Genomic DNA, 19,893 nt, shown 5'->3' on the forward strand with positions numbered 1-19,893 from the left:
ACTCGCGAGCGGCAACACTTCCACACCCAGTCGGTGGCCTTGACAGCATAGCTTCCTGGTGGTGACCTTGTGTCACTTCTTTTATGTCCTTTGCACAGACAGCATGGCAGCTCAGTCAGACCAATCCTCGCATCTACAGAGCCAGGTTAAAGAAATGGTCTTCAATGTAAGGCAGTATTTTCAGGAGGAGAAGGAGAAGGGAGTAGTTCTTCATGGCGTAACAAAGGTCATCTTTCGTACAGCTGCAGCAACGAAGATCAGTGAGAGATCAGTGGAAAAAATCTCTAAAGATGCAAGAGGGAATGAGGAGATTCAATGTCTCAAGTTTAAGTCGCCCAAGAAAAGGAAATGTGTAAAACCAATGACCGATTTCTTTGATAACTTTAATGAAGGCGTGCTACGAAGAACAGTTCTGAGTTTTTATGAGAGGAAGGAAATCCCCACACTTGAAAAACTTCATGCAGAAATTAAGACCAATCTTTCATATCCTGGCAGCCGTGAGACATTAAGAAGAGTTCTTAAGAAAATCGGTTTTCGTTATGCAAATGTTGGTAGACGGAGATTCCTAATGGAAAGAGATGATATAACGTATGCACGGTGCATTTTCTTGAAAGAAATGAAGGAGCTTAGAAGTTCAGGCCAAACCATTGTCTATTTAGACGAGACATGGATCGATCAAAATTACTCTGTGTCCAGCGATGCAAACAAGGCTGTGGGAGTGAGGGTGCCCACAGGGAAGGGTTCCCGTTTGATCTTGCTGCACGCAGGAACCAAAGATGGATTTGTTCCTGGAGCAACCCTTGTTTTCCAAGCAAAGAATGTAGAAGACTATCATGAACAGATGAATGCGGACACCTTTGAAAAGTGGTTTAAGAATCAACTGTTACCCAACATTCCATCATATTCTGTTATAGTGATGGATAATGCATCCTGTCACTCCAGAAAAATAGACGAACCACCAACTACTGCAACCAAGAAAGCAGAGATCCGAGAATGGCTGGAGAAGAAGGGTGTTACAGTGCCAGACGGTCTTCTCAAAACGCAACTCCTGCACCTTGTGACTCGCCACATTGCAGCTGCCAATACAAACTACGTCATCGATAAGACGGCCTCAGAACATGGACATAGGGTTGTACGCCTACCCCCTTACCACTGCCAATATAACCCAATCGAGCTAATTTGGGCACAGGTTAAAGGCTATGTGTCAAAGAGAAATACATTCAGAATTGCAGATCTGAAGCCACTCGTCCATGAGTCACTCAACAACGTCACGGCAGACAACTGGAAGAATGCTGTGAGGCACGCAGAAAAACTGCAAGAGGATGATGAAAAGAGAGATGTGGTGATTGACCATTACATCGATTCTTTCACTATCACTCTCACATCATCTGATGAGGATACATCATAACTCTTCTATCCTCTTTTTCGCACTTTTCTTCCTCATGGTACAGCAATAACGGGTCATCTGTCGCCGTATACAAAAAATGATAAATATCACTAAATAACACAAAACCAAATTAACAAATGAAAGCACAATTATAAATATCTTATAAAAGAATCAAAAGTACTCAGGGTGGCTCACATCTCCCGCCAGGAGGGAGGGAGAGAGAGAGAGAGAGAACGGTATAGAAAACGTGGCAACACTGTACACAGGTGGGGAACACACCACACCCGCACATTTAGGCGAGGGATACTATAGCTTTGAATTCGAGAGAGACACAGTGAGTGATTTTTTTGACACAGCAACCGTATATATGAGCATTGACGGCTGTTTAAGTGATGTATAGACAGCTGTATATTTTCCTTTCATTGGGAATTTGACTAGAGGATTTCCTAGCATTTAATTAGAGAGAGAGAGAGTATTTATATAATCCATGGAGAGGTGTAAATACTGTGTTGACAACTTTATTTGACCTGATCACAAGCCTTTCTGTCAAATGCGTATTGATTTTGTTTTATACGAGGCAACAGAATCTCCATATATAATTTTTTGAGACCTGGTTTATTTTTGGTTTTCTGAGGAGGTGGTAATTTAGTGCATGGCGATAGATTGGATGCAGTAGATAGATAGATAGAGGTAGATTGATAGATAAATAGATCAGTGCTTTTATGAATTTGAAGACCAGGGTGTTTGATGCATTGAGAGCTGTTTATCTCATGTTTTGAGCTGTTTAACTGACACCGAACTGTTTGTATTGTGATTTCAAAAACATCGTAACTTAAGAATTTAAAAAACATAGCTTACAAGAATTTCAAAAACATCGTAACTACAAGAATATTTCCATCGTAACTTACAAGAAAATTTCCATCGTAAGAAATGAGTTTTACGCCAGGTACCCCTAGGTAATGAATTAATCACTAAAATGAGAGAAGAGAAAGACTTGGGAGTGCTGGTCCAAGATAGTTTGTCACCTGATAAGCACATTAATAAGATAGTTAGAGAGACTTATAAACTCCTGACTAACATAAGAGTAGCATTTCATTATATGGATGAGGAGATGATGAAAAAATTGATAGTGGCCATGATCTGCCCCAGGTTAGAATATGCAGCGGTAGTGTGGTCCTCACACAAAAAGAAAGATATAAACAAGATTGAGAGAATACAAAGAACAGCAACCAAGATGGTCCCCAATCTGACAGGCCTGTCATACAGAGAGAGGCTGGAAAAACTGGATTTGCCTTCCTTAGAGGAAAGGAGAAAGAGGGAAGACATGATTGCAGTGTTCAGGGCCATGGTGGGAGTAGATAAAATTGACAAAGAAGATCTGTTTGTATGGGATAAGAGAGCAACAAGAGGACACGGAATGAAATTGAAAAAGTCAAGATGCTTGAAGGATATCAAGAAATATAGCTTTCCTTACAGAAGTATAGACTTATGGAATAGCCTGGACAGAGAGATCATCCAGTCTAAAAACTTGAACAAGTTTAAAGCTAAATTTGACTTACTGAGAAACAGCGATGGGAACCCACGAGCATAGCATATTTCGTGTGTATCTCAATTAGGTATACTGGATAAATACATAAATATTTGGAACGACTTAGACGAAAAGGTGGTGCAGGAGAAAAACATTCATGTGTGTAAAAGTAAACTAGATAAATGTGGATATGGAGACAGGACAACACGAGCATCGCTCAATTCCTGTATACTACAAATAGGTAAAAACACACACACGGCATCATGAGAGGAGCCACAGACAGAGCATATATTGAGGAAACAAGGTAGTTAGACCCAGCTGTATAATATTGTGTATGACTGTATGTTATTTTGTATGGCTGTATGTTATTGTGTATGACTGTATGTTATTGTGTATGACTGTATGTTATTGTGTATGGCTGTATATTGTTGTGTATGACTGTATGTTATTGTGTATGACTGTATATTGTTGTGTATGACTATGTTATTGTGTATGACTGTATGTTATTGTGTATGACTGTATGTTATTGTGTATGACTGTATGTTATTGTGTATGGCTGTATGTTATTGTGTATGACTGTATGTTATTGTGTATGACTGTATGTTATTGTGTATGACTGTATGTTATTGTGTATGACTGTATATTATTGTGTATGACTGTATATTACTGTGTATGACTGTATATTATTGTGTATGACTGTATATTATGTGTATGACTGTATGTTATTGTGTATGACTTATTGTGTATAACTATATTATTGTGTATGACTGTATATTATGTGTATGACTGTATGTTATTGTGTATGATTATGTTTTTGTGTATGACATTGTGTATGACTATGTCATTGTGTATGACTGTATGTTATTGTGTATGACTGTATGTTATTGTGTATGACTGTATATTATTGTGTATGACTATGTTATTGTGTATGACTGTATGTTATTGTGTATGACTGTATGTTATTGTGTATGGCTGTATGTTATTGTGTATGACTGTATGTTATTGTGTATGACTGTATGTTATTGTGTATGACTGTATGTTATTGTGTATGACTGTATGTTATTGTGTATGACTGTATATTGTTGTGTATGACTATGTTATTGTGTATGACTGTATGTTATTGTGTATGACTGTATGTTATTGTGTATGACTGTATGTTATTGTGTATGACTATGTTATTGTGTATGACTGTATGTTATTGTGTATGACTGTATGTTATTGTGTATGACTATGTTATTGTGTATGACTATGTTATTGTGTATGACTGTATGTTATTGTGTATGACTCTATAATATTGTGTATGACTGTATGTTATTGTGTATGACTGTATAATATTGTGTATGACTGTATAATATTGTGTATGACTGTTATTGTGTATGACTGTATAATATTGTGTATGACTGTATAATATTGTGTATGACTGTATAATATTGTGTATGACTATAATATTGTTTATGGCTATAATATTGTGTATGTGTATGACTGTATAATATTGTGTATGACTGTTATTGTGTATGACTGTTATTGTGTATGACTGTATATTATTGTGTATGGCTGTATGTTATTGTGTATGACTGTATAATATTGTGTATGACTGTATGTTATTGTGTATGACTGTATATTATTGTGTATGACTATGTTATTGTGTATGACTATGTTATTGTGTATGACTGTATGTTATTGTGTATGACTGTATGTTATTGTGTATGACTATATTGTTGTGTATGACTGTATGTTATTGTGTATGACTGTATAATATTGTGTATGACTGTGTTATTGTGTATGACTGTATGTTATTGTGTATGACTGTATATTGTTGTGTATGACTGTATATTGTGTTGAATGTATGTTATTGTTAAAGTGACCAGATTTACTGGAGCTAAAAGCGGGACACTGTCACGTGTATATATATATATATATATATATATATATATATATATATATGGTATTATATTTATACACAGTGCTGCACCTCACCCTGAGGCTGCTAATCAAACATTAACGTCTTACACAAACTCCAAACATACTGTATGGTACAGTGAATGGCCGACGAAAGTTGTCAGTGAGCATAACTAACTCTATATTAATAATTCATTATTTCATTTGTGTTGTATTATGCATAATTTTACTCATTCATCATGGTTTCATAAAGGAAGGTCAACGTATATCTAATGTAATAGTAATTTTCTAAAAGCAGGACATGTAAGATAATTTGCTAAAAAAGCAATGAAATAAGCGGGACAGACAAATAATGCGGGACTGTCTCGCCTAAAAGCGGGACTCTGGTCACCTTAGTTATTGTGTATGACTGTATGGCCGAACAACGCTATACCTAACGACCCTTGTGCAGCAAAAGCCTCGTTGCCTGGGTGATTACCAAACCGTCCGATGTTCACCTTTAACAACCTCTCGGCTGTAATGACAAGGGCCTGTTATCAATTACCTCGTTATAGTAAGAGTGTACTGCATCAGGAAATTCAAAAGGTAACTGCTATACTCCTTTCACCTTAACTTGGCCCAGTTTTGCGTCCTTTTGCAGCTTATTTCACGTAGCTCAGTGGCTGAAAGAAGAGAAAAAACATGGTACAGCCCAAGATCCACTCCACAGCACTTCTTCGTGACTAGCATCATATTCTAGTGTTAATCTATTGTTACCAGCATTGAAGATGGAGGGATGGCAATTTTAGGCCAAGTTAGAGTGAAAAGAGTATTTTTTATTTTAGATGAATGTACTAGGCTTCAGTTGTATCATATCTTTGTAAATAAATGAAGGTGAAATCTATCTTGCTTTGTTCGGTGCGTGGATGGTTGTGTCGGTGAGATAAGGTGAGGATTTCATGGGCTTGAAGGGTGGTTGAATGAGTGTGTGGCCCTTTCTGCTTCCTTCCTTCCTTTTGACTCCTTCCTTGCTTTCGCAACCCTACCTCACATGATGATGATGGTGGTGGTGGTGGTGATGATGATTATGATGGTGGTGGTGGTGATGATGATGATGATGATTGTGGTGGTGGTGATGGTGATGATGATGATGGTGGTGGTGGTGATGACAATGATGATGAAGGTGACGATAATGATGATTGTAATGGTGGTGGTGGTAATGATGATGATGGTGGTGATGATAATGACGATGGTAGTGGTGATGATGATAATGATGATGATGGTGGTGGTGGTAATGATGATGGTGGTGATGATATTGATGGTGATGGTGATGATTTTGTTTGTTTTAATGCCTGTTCATTTTTTTTTTCTTTTTTTAATGTAAAGAAGGAAGAACCAAAGGACAAGCATGTAAAATAATTCGTTCCTTTTAAAAAAACATGAAAAGAGCGCCAAATTAAAAATAATTTCATTTCGAGATGCCTGGACACACTGCATTGGAAAGAGTGGAGGTCATAGGCAGAGGGAAATACAGACAGAGGGAGACAGTTCCAGAGTTGACCTGTCTGATACATGAAGGACAGAGTGCAGTAGAGAGTGGAGGTCATAAGCAGAGGGAAAGGCCCCCCGCACACAGGCCACATTTCAGTCGACGGTGTCTGCCACTTTTTTGTGGAGAAATAAAACGCACGTGTTTCTATGGAAGCCCACACACGAGCCAATTTTTAGTGGCAGCCACAAAAAACTGGTGACCGGGTCCATTTTACCCGCCACGCCACGGTGGCTGGCCACTGGTGACCGATGATGGATGCCGTTAATTCAAATGGCAGCCCGCACACGGGCCACTTTGCGGTGGCACTGGCGTTGTTGACGGTCCATTCCCTACCCAAGGTCATGTGTCTACGCCAGGTCCTCTCCCTAACCAAGATCATCTTCCGTCCCAGGGTTAGATGCGTACAAAATAAAAGTTACACCACACTACAAAGTCGTTCAGAACTTGAAGTTCACGAAAGTCTACAGTTTGTACCAGGTAATGTTATCAATGTGTCCTCCCCAGTGCCAGGCACAATGTCAGGTATTCCAAGCAAAGCTGAACAGTCTGAGTGATTCATTTGTATATTTTGTTTATTGGTAGCATGTGGGTGGATTTTTCCTAGCAGTGACACAGTTTTTTGATAAATCAGTGTTACATGTTTTGTTAATATCAATATGCTTGCCAATAGGTTTCATCAGTTTCAGAAAAGCAAAACATTATGCCAATTTCTTAAATATCTGGGGAACCTATTTCCGTGCTGTGCAGTTTATTTCAGTGTAACATCTTTACACTTGCAAAAATACAATGTCTTATTTATTTTATGAAATGTGATTAATTTACTCACAAGTTTTCTCAGAATTCTTGCGGAACGTGTATGTCTATATTCTATCTCTTGCCAGACACCTTAATCCCATACGGGGAGGCCATAAACAAACCGCCTCCACGTCACCCTGTCCCCCGCCATTTCATTGCCCTGCTCCCAATTCACACACTCCTTTCTCATATACCCTTCCACTCCATCCCATCCTTGGCAATCCCCTCCCTCTCTCCCCCTCTACTCTCCTCATCAGTCTCTCACTCTCCATCCTCTCCACATGGCCAAACCACCCCAATGTGTTTCTCCTAACAATTCCTATCACATCCACATCCACACCACAACACTTCTTCACATCCTCATTCGTCAGCCAGTCTCTCCATGTGACTCCACAGGCTCCTCTTAAATAACTCATTTTCACCGCACTCACTCTTGACTTGTGTCTTTCCAACAACGTCCAAGCTTCACTTCCATACGTTAGAGTTGGTATCACAATACTGTCATGTAGTAACTTTTTCACTTCCATGTTCACTTCCCTGTTTCTTATCACAGCTTTCAAGGAACCAGCAACCTTTCTTCCTTGTTGTACTCTTTCAAGCATTTCACCCTCTAAACTTTCATCCTTACTCATCACACTACCTAAGTAGTTAAACGTACTTACATTTCCTCACCATCCAACGTCACTGTACATTCCATTTCTGTCCAAGACCATAACTTTGCTCTTCCCTACATTCACCTTTACCGTTTCTTACACACTCGCCCAGACTCATTCACCAAGCCTTGCAGTTCCCCTTCCTCTTCACATAACAGCACAGTATCGTCTCTTCAGTAGCATACAACAGAACAGGAAGTTTCCAAACGCTGCGATAACCTGGGTATATGACAGATTTTACAGCTGTTTTAGAGAGAGGGCGGCGGCCCGGTTCCGGGACATTTCGCCGTCAATTCAATTCGCCGTCAAAACATGGACGATTCCCCGTCAGGACAATTCACACCCAAGACGATTCCCCGTCACTCTAGAAAAATACTTAATATTATTTAATACTTAATAACTAATTTTCCTGAGAACTGTCAAGGTCTGTGTCCATTCAGTAGCGAAGGCTTTTAGTTCATATCGTGTTTCTACCTCGCTGTTGTCTACTTTGAATTATATTCTGGCGTACACTTATTTTTATAGACAATATGGAGATCATTCACATAATTTGAAAGTATGTCGATCGTTCACTTAAGGTTATTATGTATTTATATAAATGTCAATGCCTCGTACGTAGCCTTATGTTAAAGACGAAGTGAAACATCGTACATCGCCAGATTCACGTTTCAATATATTTGGTTTCCCGTTAATACGGACTACTTGATGCCATATTTTATATTCATTATAAAAATAAAAAAACACCATAACTTTTATAACTCGTATAGCTCAAAAACTAGTATACTTGCTGATTAAAATTATATGTAAACCCATGACGGCGAAAGGTCCTGACGGTGAATTGTCTTGTTATTGTGACGGCGAACCCCATGGAGATACCAGTGTTACCAGATCACAGCGGGCAGCAAACAATCACTTTTAATATAGTACTGTTAAATATTATGACTTTTTGCTGTTACGGTCAGGTAGATTTCGTATAATAATTTTCTTTTAGTAAATTAGAAGATCAAAAACTTATATATGTGTGTTGTAATAATCAACTGAAGCAGTCAAGTATATGTACAGGTGTCACTCGTGATCTGGCAGCATTGTCGTCACCTGAGCCACTGTTTGTGAGTGAAATGTTAAGTGCTTTTGTAATGACATTTTACGACAGTGTATCGTTATTAATTTTGTGTGACGATTTAAGGACGATTACAGGGTGGTACTAGTCTTTCTGGAGGTAAATTAGGTACCAATAAAGGTATATTAGTGGTATATTGGGGATACGGTTATTTAGCCGTCCTAATTCTTCATTTTGTCACATTAAACAATACTATAACAGACGAGTTGAATTTGTGATATGGAGGTGATGTAGAACCATATAATTGTGAAAAGTAAGCAGTATGTCAGTAAATTATATAAATGTAGATTATCCAGTATCTTAATACAATGTCGTAGGCCATTTCATCAGTTATTATTATCGTGATTTAAACTTGATAAAGTATATAATGGGTAAATGTACACTATAAGCAGCAGAAAGACATTACTAAATCATTTACCATTTCTCCAGTTTATGTTCTGTATTTCCCTGACTTTCATGGAGGTAAATAATTGATTTTATTTTTATCCCCTCCATGTTATCATGTTTCTTATGCACACTTCCTAAAATTTACTCAAATCTTGGTTAGGTTAGGTTGAATTGCTAGACCAGGTTAGGTTAAATTACTAGGTTAAGTTAGGGTTATTATTATAGTTTTAGCCAGCCACAGAATTATGAGATTCTGATTTTTTTTTTTCTTCAGTATTTTAGACAATTCTTAGACACTTTTCATCTGTGGTATTTTCATCCCAAATTATTTTTATTTTACTCCTGAAGATAACCTAACCTAACCTCTAACCTCACCTAGCCTAGCCTAACCTTCAAGAGTAAAATAAAAATGATTTGCTTCGAAATGCCGTAGAAGAAAGCTGTTATAGAATTGTCTAATATATATACTGTATATATATATATAAAAGATCAAGGTCTCATCCTTCTGTTTTGGGCTGAACCAATAATAGAACCAAGAAATTTCCAGAGACATTTATTTACCACCCCAGAAATAACCAAAAAAATATAAAAGACTATCAGGAAGAGGGACTGATTTGGTAAGGTGCTTCTGCTGCCCAAAGTAAAGCGTATTTTCACCAGAGTAAGCAATAAAGGAGTTAAAAGTGGAAGAAATATAGATTACAAAGGGAGTTAACATTGTTGGCCTATTTTGTCACCTCATTTGCATTACTATTACCCATGTGGAGAGGATGGAGAGTGAGAGACTGATGAGGAGAGTGTCTGTGAGTGAGGTGGAGGGGGGGGAGAGGGAAGGGGAGACTAAGGATGAGATGGAGGGATGGAGTTGAGAGGTATATGAGGGAGAGGGAAGTGAGCTGGGGGGAGGGCAGTCAAATGGTGGGTGACAGGGCGACTTGGAGGCGTTTTGTCTGCGGCCACCCATTGCTGGATTAGGGCGTTGGGCTATAGATAGATAGATATTTTGTCACCTAATTAGCATTACTATTACCCTGGAGTAGAATTGATGTAATTATGTATTTTGTAATGAGTGTTTTCTAGTCTTAATTACCATCAGGTTTGACAGGGAGTAAAAATTTTCATAATACTCGACCACAGGGATGCAGGTCTTCCAAATTTCCTCTTCAAATGGGTCTTTCACAGGTGGATTAGGGTCGTATAGGTTAGAGGAGAAGTATTGGTTTGTTAGGAATTGGGTGCTTCTGTTGTTAGGTGTAGTGGCAATGCTTGGGGGTTGAAATCATTGGGGTTGGGTTAGGTTAGGTTGACAGGACTCGGTTAACAGGCTGCAGTGAGTATCCAGGCAGTATCCTTAAATACCCCAAATTTGTACATCATATAAACGTTTCAGCCATGCGGAGAGGATGGAGAGTGAGAGACTAATGAGGAGAGTGTATGTGAGTGAGGTGCGGGTGGGGGTTCATCATATAAACGTTTCAGCCATGCGGAGAGGATGGAGAGTGAGAGACTGATGAGGAGAGTGTATGTGAGTGAGGTGGAGGGGGGGGCGAGGGAAGGGGAGGCTGAGGATGAGATGGAGGGATGGTGTGAAGAGGTACCGGTACAGTATATGAGAGAGAGGGAGATGTGAGCTGGGAGCAGGACAGTGAAATGGCAAGGGACAGGGCAACATGGAGGCAATTTGTTCATGGCATCTGGCAATAGATAGATATATGTTTTGTAGTCTATAAGCAACAAACAATGATCTCTGTTGCATATTGTACTGAGGTTAGTTTCCTTATCAACGTAGCTCACCGGAGAGCGGGGTAAAGAGTAATTTCTAAGTTTTCCTGCCTGTTGTAAGAGGTGACTGTAAGCGGCCTGTTTGTGGACTTAGAAAAATCCATCAATATTTGGCTTTTTTTCAGTGGCTGACAATTTTTTCAGTTTCATGCTGGTATATATATATATATATATATATATATATATATATATATATACCGGAATATACGTTATTGTGTGTATGTGTATGTGTTACCTTTCTTGCATCAGGAAATGTTTTATGATGATGATGGTTGTAAAATGTGTTATAATAATGATGATGATGGTTATGTTATAATAATGATGATGAAGGTTTTAAAATGTGTTATGATAATGATGGTGATGATGATGATGGTTAAAAAATGTCATAATAATGATGATTATGGTGAAGGTTATGAAATGTTCTATAATAATGATGATGATGATGATGGTGGTTATAAAAGGTGTAACAATAATGATGATGATGGTGATGATGATAATGACAGGTGTAGATGATGATGATTCTAATACTGTATGGGTGATGATGATGATAATTTTGATAATGTTGATGATGATGATGATGATTTTCATGATGGTGATGATGATGATGATGATTCTGATACTGTATTGGTGATGATGATAATGATGATGATGATGATGATGGTTTCAGGTGGAGAGGGAGGGCAGTTGGTGACAGCTGCAGGGCAGTTTGGAGTCGTTGAGGCAGCTGGTGCGGACTAACTACCGTCGTCAGGTCAGGTTAGTTTGTTGTTGTTGTTGTTGTTGTTAAGCATGTGGTGGATGATAAATGGATGTGTAAAATGCTTTCCTCATCATCATCATCAAGAATCCTACCATTTGATGATGATGATGACTGATAATTATGTGTTATGATGATGATGATGATGATGATAATGTGTTATAATAATGATAATGATGATGATGATGATTTGTGGTATGATGACAGTGATATGTGTTATGATGGTGATGATGATGACAGTGATTTATGTTATGATGATGATGGTGGTGAGATGTGCGCTGTAAAGGAAGAGGATATTCTTTGGCTCAGATGTACAGAAATGACAATGATTAGGTGGATGTGCAGTGCGTCCCTGAGTGTGAGGCCTGGGGGGGCTAGGTTTGTGATGGAGTGGAGAGGAAGGATGGGACTGGAGTGTATTGGTGCTGTGATGAGGAGGGGTAGATTGAGATGGTTTGGGAGGAAGGATGGGACTGGAGTGTATTGGTGTTGTGATGAGGAGGGGTAGATTGAGATGGTTTGGGAGGAAGGATGGGACTGGAGTGTATTGGTGTTGTGATGAGGAGGGGTAGATTGAGATGGTTTGAGAGGAAGGATGGGACTGGAGTGTATTGGTGTTGTGATGAGGAGGGGTAGATTGAGATGGTTTGGGAGGAAGGATGGGACTGGAGTGTATTGGTGTTGTGATGAGGAGGGGTAGATTGAGATGGTTTGGGAGGAAGGATGGGACTGGAGTGTATTGGTGTTGTGATGAGGAGATGAGGAGGGGTAGATTGAGATGGTTTGGGAGGAAGGATGGGACTGGAGTGTATTGGTGTTGTGATGTAACACCACCACTTTGATGATGATAATGTGTGCTATGGTGGTGGTGGTGATGATGATGATGATGATTTGTGTTATGGTGATAATGATGATGATGATGATGTTATGATAATGTTGATAGAATACAGCATCTGGTGGGGCTGACAAGAAAGTCATCCTGTGATATAAACCCCCAACTTCACAATATCTCCACTAATTTCACCTTTGTTTATCTCGACAGGTATTCATGCGGAGCCAGACAGCAGAAACACCGAGCCCATACCACAGTCCGTCACTTAGTGCTGTTCATGTGGTGAATCGAGGGTTTTTCCGACACAGCAGCTGTTTATATGAGTGTTGGTGGCAGTTTCTGTGATGTATTGACAGCTGTGTATATTATTTTCATTGGGAATTAGAATATTTGAATAGATTTTGAATATTTGATGATCTAGTTTTGAATTCGAGACAGATGCAGTGAGTCATTTTTTCGACACAGCAGCTGTTTATATGAGCATTGATGGCTGTTTAAGTGACATATTGACAACTGTGTATGTTATTTTCATTGAGAATCTGAACATTTGATGGTTTCCCAGCATTTTACGAGAGACAGACACAGTGAGTAATTTTTTCAACACAGCGGCCGTTCATATGAACGTTGATGGCTGTTTAAGTGATGTATTGACAGCTGTGTACCGAATATTAATGTCTTTTCATTGAGAATTTGAATATTTGAACAGATTTTGAATATTTGATGGTTTCCTAGCGTTTTACGAGAACAGACGCATTGAGTGATTTTTTTCAACACAGCAGCTGTTTATACGAGAGTCGATGGCTGTTTAAGTGATGTATTGACAGCTGTGTATATTATTTTTCATTGAGAATTTGAATATTTGAATAGATTTTGAATATTTGATGATCTATAGTATCCCTTACCTAAATGTGTGGCTGTGGTGTGTCCCGTACCTGTGTACAATGGTGCCACGTTTCCCCAACTTGCGATGTGAAACAGAAGCAATTTATGTACAAGGCATCACAAATACGATAAATTCTGATGAATAAAACTTACACTTGTGTATTTTGATGGATGAATCAACAGTAATCTTATTATGCATAAAATATTAATACAGTAACACAGAAACATGGCATACATATTGTACAGTGTTGCTAATGGAAATTGTAGTCACTTTTAATGGTTTTTAGCGTAGTTTTAGGGTGGGTAATAATATCACAGTTATGGATATAAGGTAATGAGCCTGAAAAAAGAAGAAATATGCCAATATCCAAAGTAAAAGAAATAATTCTTATAATTCTTGTGAGTGGCAACACTGACACACCCAGTCTGGCCTAAGGTAAAGTACGTACCTCTATAGACCCAAGCATAGCTTGTACAGGTGTTGCTAGGGAAAAATGCTCACATTTACTGGCTTTTACCGTAATTTTAAGGGCAAGGAATAATCACATTTATAATCATAAGCTAATGTGTAGGACAAAATAGTAGGCATATGCCAATACCCAAGTTAAAAAAAACATTATTCACTCGCGAGCGGCAACACTTCCACACCCAGTCGGTGGCCTTGACAGCATAGCTTCCTGGTGGTGACCTTGTGTCACTTCTTTTATGTCCTTTGCACAGACAGCATGGCAGCTCAGTCAGACCAATCCTCGCATCTACAGAGCCAGGTTAAAGAAATGGTCTTCAATGTAAGGCAGTATTTTCAGGAGGAGAAGGAGAAGGGAGTAGTTCTTCATGGCGTAACAAAGGTCGTCTTTCGTACAGCTGCAGCAACGAAGATCAGTAAGAGCTTAGTGGAAAAAATCTCTAAAGATGCAAGAGGGAATGAGGAGATTCAATGTCTCAAGTTTAAGTCGCCCAAGAAAAGGAAATGTGTAAAACCAATGACCGATTTCTTTGATAACTTTAATGAAGGCGTGCTACGAAGAACAGTTCTGAGTTTTTATGAGAGGAAGGAAATCCCCACACTTGAAAAACTTCATGCAGAAATTAAGACCAATCTTTCATATCCTGGCAGCTGTGAGACATTAAGAAGAGTTCTTAAGAAAATCGGTTTTCGTTATGCAAATGTTGGTAGACGGAGATTCCTAATGGAAAGAGATGATATAACGTATGCACGGTGCATTTTCTTGAAGGAAATGAAGGAGCTTAGAAGTTCAGGCCAAACCATTGTCTATTTAGACGAGACATGGATCGATCAAAATTACTCTGTGTCCAGCGATGCAAACAAGGCTGTGGGAGTGAGGGTGCCCACAGGGAAGGGTTCCCGTTTGATCTTACTGCACGCAGGAACCAAAGATGGATTTGTTCCTGGAGCAACCCTTGTTTTCCAAGCAAAGAATGTAGAAGACTATCATGAACAGATGAATGCGGACACCTTTGAAAAGTGGTTTAAGAATCAACTGTTACCCAACATTCCATCATATTCTGTTATAGTGATGGATAATGCATCCTGTCACTCCAGAAAAATAGACGAACCACCAACTACTGCAACCAAGAAAGCAGAGATCCGAGAATGGCTGGAGAAGAAGGGTGTTACAGTGCCAGACGGTCTTCTCAAAACGCAACTCCTGCACCTTGTGACTCGCCACATCGCAGCTGCCAATACAAACTACGTCATCGATAAGACGGCCTCAGAACATGGACATAGGGTTGTACGCCTACCCCCTTACCACTGCCAATATAACCCAATCGAGCTAATTTGGGCACAGGTTAAAGGCTATGTGTCAAAGAGAAATACATTCAGAATTGCAGATCTGAAGCCACTCGTCCATGAGTCACTCAACAACGTCACGGCAGACAACTGGAAGAATGCTGTGAGGCACGCAGAAAAACTGCAAGAGGATGATGAAAAGAGAGATGTGGTGATTGACCATTACATCGATTCTTTCACTATCACTCTCACATCATCTGATGAGGATACATCATAACTCTTCTATCCTCTTTTTCGCACTTTTCTTCCTCATGGTACAGCAATAACGGGTCATCTGTCGCCGTATACAAAAAATGATAAATATCACTAAATAAAACAAAACCAAATTAACAAATGAAAGCACAATTATAAATAACTTATAAAAGAATCAAAAGTACTCAGGGTGGCTCACATCTCCCGCCAGGAGGGAGGGAGAGAGAGAGAGAGAACGGTATAGAAAACGTGGCAACACTGTACACAGGTGCGGAACACACCACACCCGCACATTTAGGCGAGGGATACTATAGCTTAGAATTCGAGAGAGACACAGTGAGTGATTTTTTTGACACAGCAACCGTATATATGAGCATTGATGGCTCTTTAAGTGATGTATAGACAGCTGTATATTTTCCTTTCATTGGGAATTTGACTAGAGGATTTCCTAGCATTTAATTAGAGAGAGAGAGAGTATTTATATGATCCATTGAGAGGTGTAAATACTGTGTTGACAACTTTATTTGACCTGATCACAAGCCTTTCTGTCAAATGCATATTGATTTTGTTTTATACGAGGCAACAGAATCTCCATATATAATTTTTTGAGACCTGGTTTATTTTTGGTTTTCTGAGGAGGTGGTAATTTAGTGCATGGCGATAGATTGGATGCAGTAGATAGATAGATAGAGGTAGATTGATAGATAAATAGATCAGTGCTTTTATGAATTTGAAGACCAGGGTGTTTGATGCATTGAGAGCTGTTTATCTCATGTTTTGAGCTGTTTAACTGACACCGAACTGTTTGTATTGTAATTTCAAAAACATCGTAACTTAAGAATTTAAAAAACATAGCTTACAAGAATTTCAAAAACATCGTAACTACAAGAATATTTCCATCGTAACTTACAAGAAAATTTCCATCGTAAGAAATGAGTTTTACGCCAGGTACCCCTGGGTAATGAATTAATCACTAAAATGAGAGAAGAGAAAGACTTGGGAGTGCTGGTCCAAGATAGTTTGTCACCTGATAAGCACATTAATAAGATAGTTAGAGAGACTTATAAACTCCTGACTAACATCAGAGTAGCATTTCATTATATGGATGAGGAGATGATGAAAAAATTGATAGTTGCCATGATCTGCCCCAGGTTAGAATATGCAGCGGTAGTGTGGTCCTCACACAAAAAGAAAGATATAAACAAGATTGAGAGAATACAAAGAACAGCAACCAAGATGGTCCCCAATCTGACAGGCCTGGCATACAGAGAGAGGCTGGAAAAACTGGATTTGCCTTCCTTAGAGGAAAGGAGAAAGAGGGAAGACATGATTGCAGTGTTCAGGGCCATGGTGGGAGTAGATAAAATTGACAAAGAAGATCTGTTTGTATGGGATAAGAGAGCAACAAGAGGACACGGAATGAAATTGAAAAAGTCAAGATGCTTGAAGGATATCAAGAAATATAGCTTTCCTTACAGAAGTATAGACTTATGGAATAGCCTGGACAGAGAGATCATCCAGTCTAAAAACTTGAACAAGTTTAAAGCTAAATTTGACTTACTGAGAAACAGCGATGGGAACCCACGAGCATAGCATATTTCATGTGTATCTCAATTAAGTATACTGGATAAATACATAAATATTTGGAACGACTTAGACGAAAAGGTGGTGCAGGAGAAAAACATTCATGTGTGTAAAAGTAAACTAGATAAATGTGGATATGGAGACAGGACAACACGAGCATCGCTCAATTCCTCTATACTACAAATAGGTAAATACACACACACGGCATCATGAGAGGAGCCACAGACAGAGCATATATTGAGGAAACAAGGTAGTTAGACCCAGCTGTATAATATTGTGTATGACTGTATGTTATTGTGTATGGCTGTATGTTATTGTGTATGACTGTATGTTATTGTGTATGACTGTATGTTATTGTGTATGGCTGTATATTGTTGTGTATGACTGTATGTTATTGTGTATGACTATGTTATTGTGTATGGCTGTATGTTATTGTGTATGGCTGTATGTTATTGTGTATGACTGTATGTTATTGTGTATGACTATGTTATTGTGTATGGCTGTATATTGTTGTGTATGACTGTATGTTATTGTGTATGACTGTATATTGTTGTGTATGACTGTATGTTATTGTGTATGACTGTATGTTATTGTGTATGACTGTATGTTATTGTGTATGACTGTATGTTATTGTGTATGACTGTATGTTATTGTGTATGGCTGTATGTTATTGTGTATGACTGTATGTTATTGTGTATGACTGTATATTGTTGTGTACGACTGTATGTTATTGTGTATGACTGTATGTTATTGTGTATGACTGTATATTATTGTGTATGACTGTATATTATGTGTATGACTGTATGTTATTGTGTATGACTGTATGTTATTGTGTATGACTGTATATTATTGTGTATGACTGTATATTATGTGTATGACTGTATGTTATTGTGTATGACTGTATGTTATTGTGTATGACTGTATATTATTGTGTATGATTGTATATTATGTGTATGACTGTATGTTATTGTGTATGACTGTATGTTATTGTGTATGACTATGTTATTGTGTATGACTGTATGTTATTGTGTATGACTGTATGTTATTGTGTATGACTGTATGTTATTGTGTATGACTGTATGTTATTGTGTATGACTATGTTATTGTGTATGACTGTATGTTATTGTGTATGACTGTATATTGTTGTGTATGACTGTATGTTATTGTGTATGACTCTATAATATTGTGTATGACTGTATGTTATTGTGTATGACTGTGTTATTGTGTATGACTGTATGTTATTGTGTATGACTGTATGTTATTGTGTATGACTATGTTATTGTGTATGACTGTATGTTATTGTGTATGACTGTATGTTATTGTGTATGACTATGTTATTGTGTATGACTATGTTATTGTGTATGACTGTATGTTATTGTGTATGACTGTATGTTATTGTGTATGACTATGTTATTGTGTATGACTGTATGTTATTGTGTATGACTGTATATTGTTGTGTATGACTGTATATTGTGTTGAATGTATGTTATTGTTAAAGTGACCAGATTTACTGGAGCTAAAAGCGGGACACTGTCACGTGTATATACAGTATATATATATATATATATATATATATATATATATATATATGGTATTATATTTATACACAGTGCTGCACTTCACCCTGAGGCTGCTAATCAAACATTAACGTCTTAGACAAACTCCAAACATACCGCATGGTACAGTGAATGGCCGACGAAAGTTGTCAGTGAGCATAACTAACTCTATATTAATAATTCGTTATTTCATTTGTTTTGTATTATGCATAATTTTACTCATTCATCATGGTTTCATAAAGGAAGGTCAACGTATATCTAATGTAATAGTAATTTTCTAAAAGCAGGACATGTAAGATAATTTGCTAAAAAAGCAATGAAATAAGCGGGACAGACATAAATAATGCGGGACTGTCTCGCCTAAAAGCGGGACTCTGGTCACCTTAGTTATTGTGTATGACTGTATGGCCGAACAACGCTATACCTAACGACCCTTGTGCAGCAAAAGCCTCGTTGCCTGGGTGATTACCAAACCGTCCGATGTTCACCTTTAACAACCTCTCGGCTGTAATGACAAGGGCCTGTTATCAATTACCTCGTTATAGTAAGAGTGTACTGCATCAGGAAATTCAAAAAGTAACTGCTATACTCCTTTCACCTTAACTTGGCCCAGTTTTGCGTCCTTTTGCAGCTTATTTCACGTAGCTCAGTGGCTGAAAGAAGAGAAAAAACATGGTACAGCCCAACATCCACTCCACAGCACTTCTTCGTGACTAGCATCATATTCTAGTGTTAATCTATTGTTACCAGCATTCAAGATGGAGGGATGGCAATTTTAGGCCAAGTTAGAGTGAAAAGAGTATTTTTTATTTTAGATGAATTACTAGGCTTCAGTTGTATCATATCTTTGTAAATAAATGAAGGTGAAATCTATCTTGCTTTGTTCGGTGCGTGGATGGTTGTGTCGGTGAGATAAGGTGAGGATTTCATGGGCTTGAAGGGTGGTTGAATGAGTGTGTGGCCCTTTCTGCTTCCTTCCTTCCTTTTGACTCCTTCCTTGCTTTCGCAACCCTACCTCACATGATGATGATGGTGGTGGTGGTGGTGATGATGATGATGATGATGATGATTGTGGTGGTGGTGATGGTGATGATGATGATGGTGGTGGTGGTGATGACAATGATGATGAAGGTGACGATAATGATGATTGTAATGGTGGTGGTGGTAATGATGATGATGGTGGTGATGATAATGA

The 19,893-nt window shown here is 38.4% G+C and overlaps 1 protein-coding gene across 1 annotated transcript in view; it reads right to left on the minus strand.

Annotated features, from left to right (window-relative positions):
• The window catches only part of LOC145400746 (WD repeat and SOCS box-containing protein 1-like), a 456,090-nt gene that overhangs the window by 107,306 nt on the left and 328,891 nt on the right, over positions 1-19,893 (minus strand). The gene's annotated exons all lie outside the window — the stretch shown is intronic.

Source organism: Coenobita brevimanus, chromosome 53, assembly GCF_032717465.1.
Source record: "Coenobita brevimanus isolate Jiangsu-jjx chromosome 53, ASM3271746v2, whole genome shotgun sequence".
In the NCBI taxonomy this organism is placed as follows: Eukaryota; Metazoa; Arthropoda; class Malacostraca; order Decapoda; family Coenobitidae; genus Coenobita; species Coenobita brevimanus.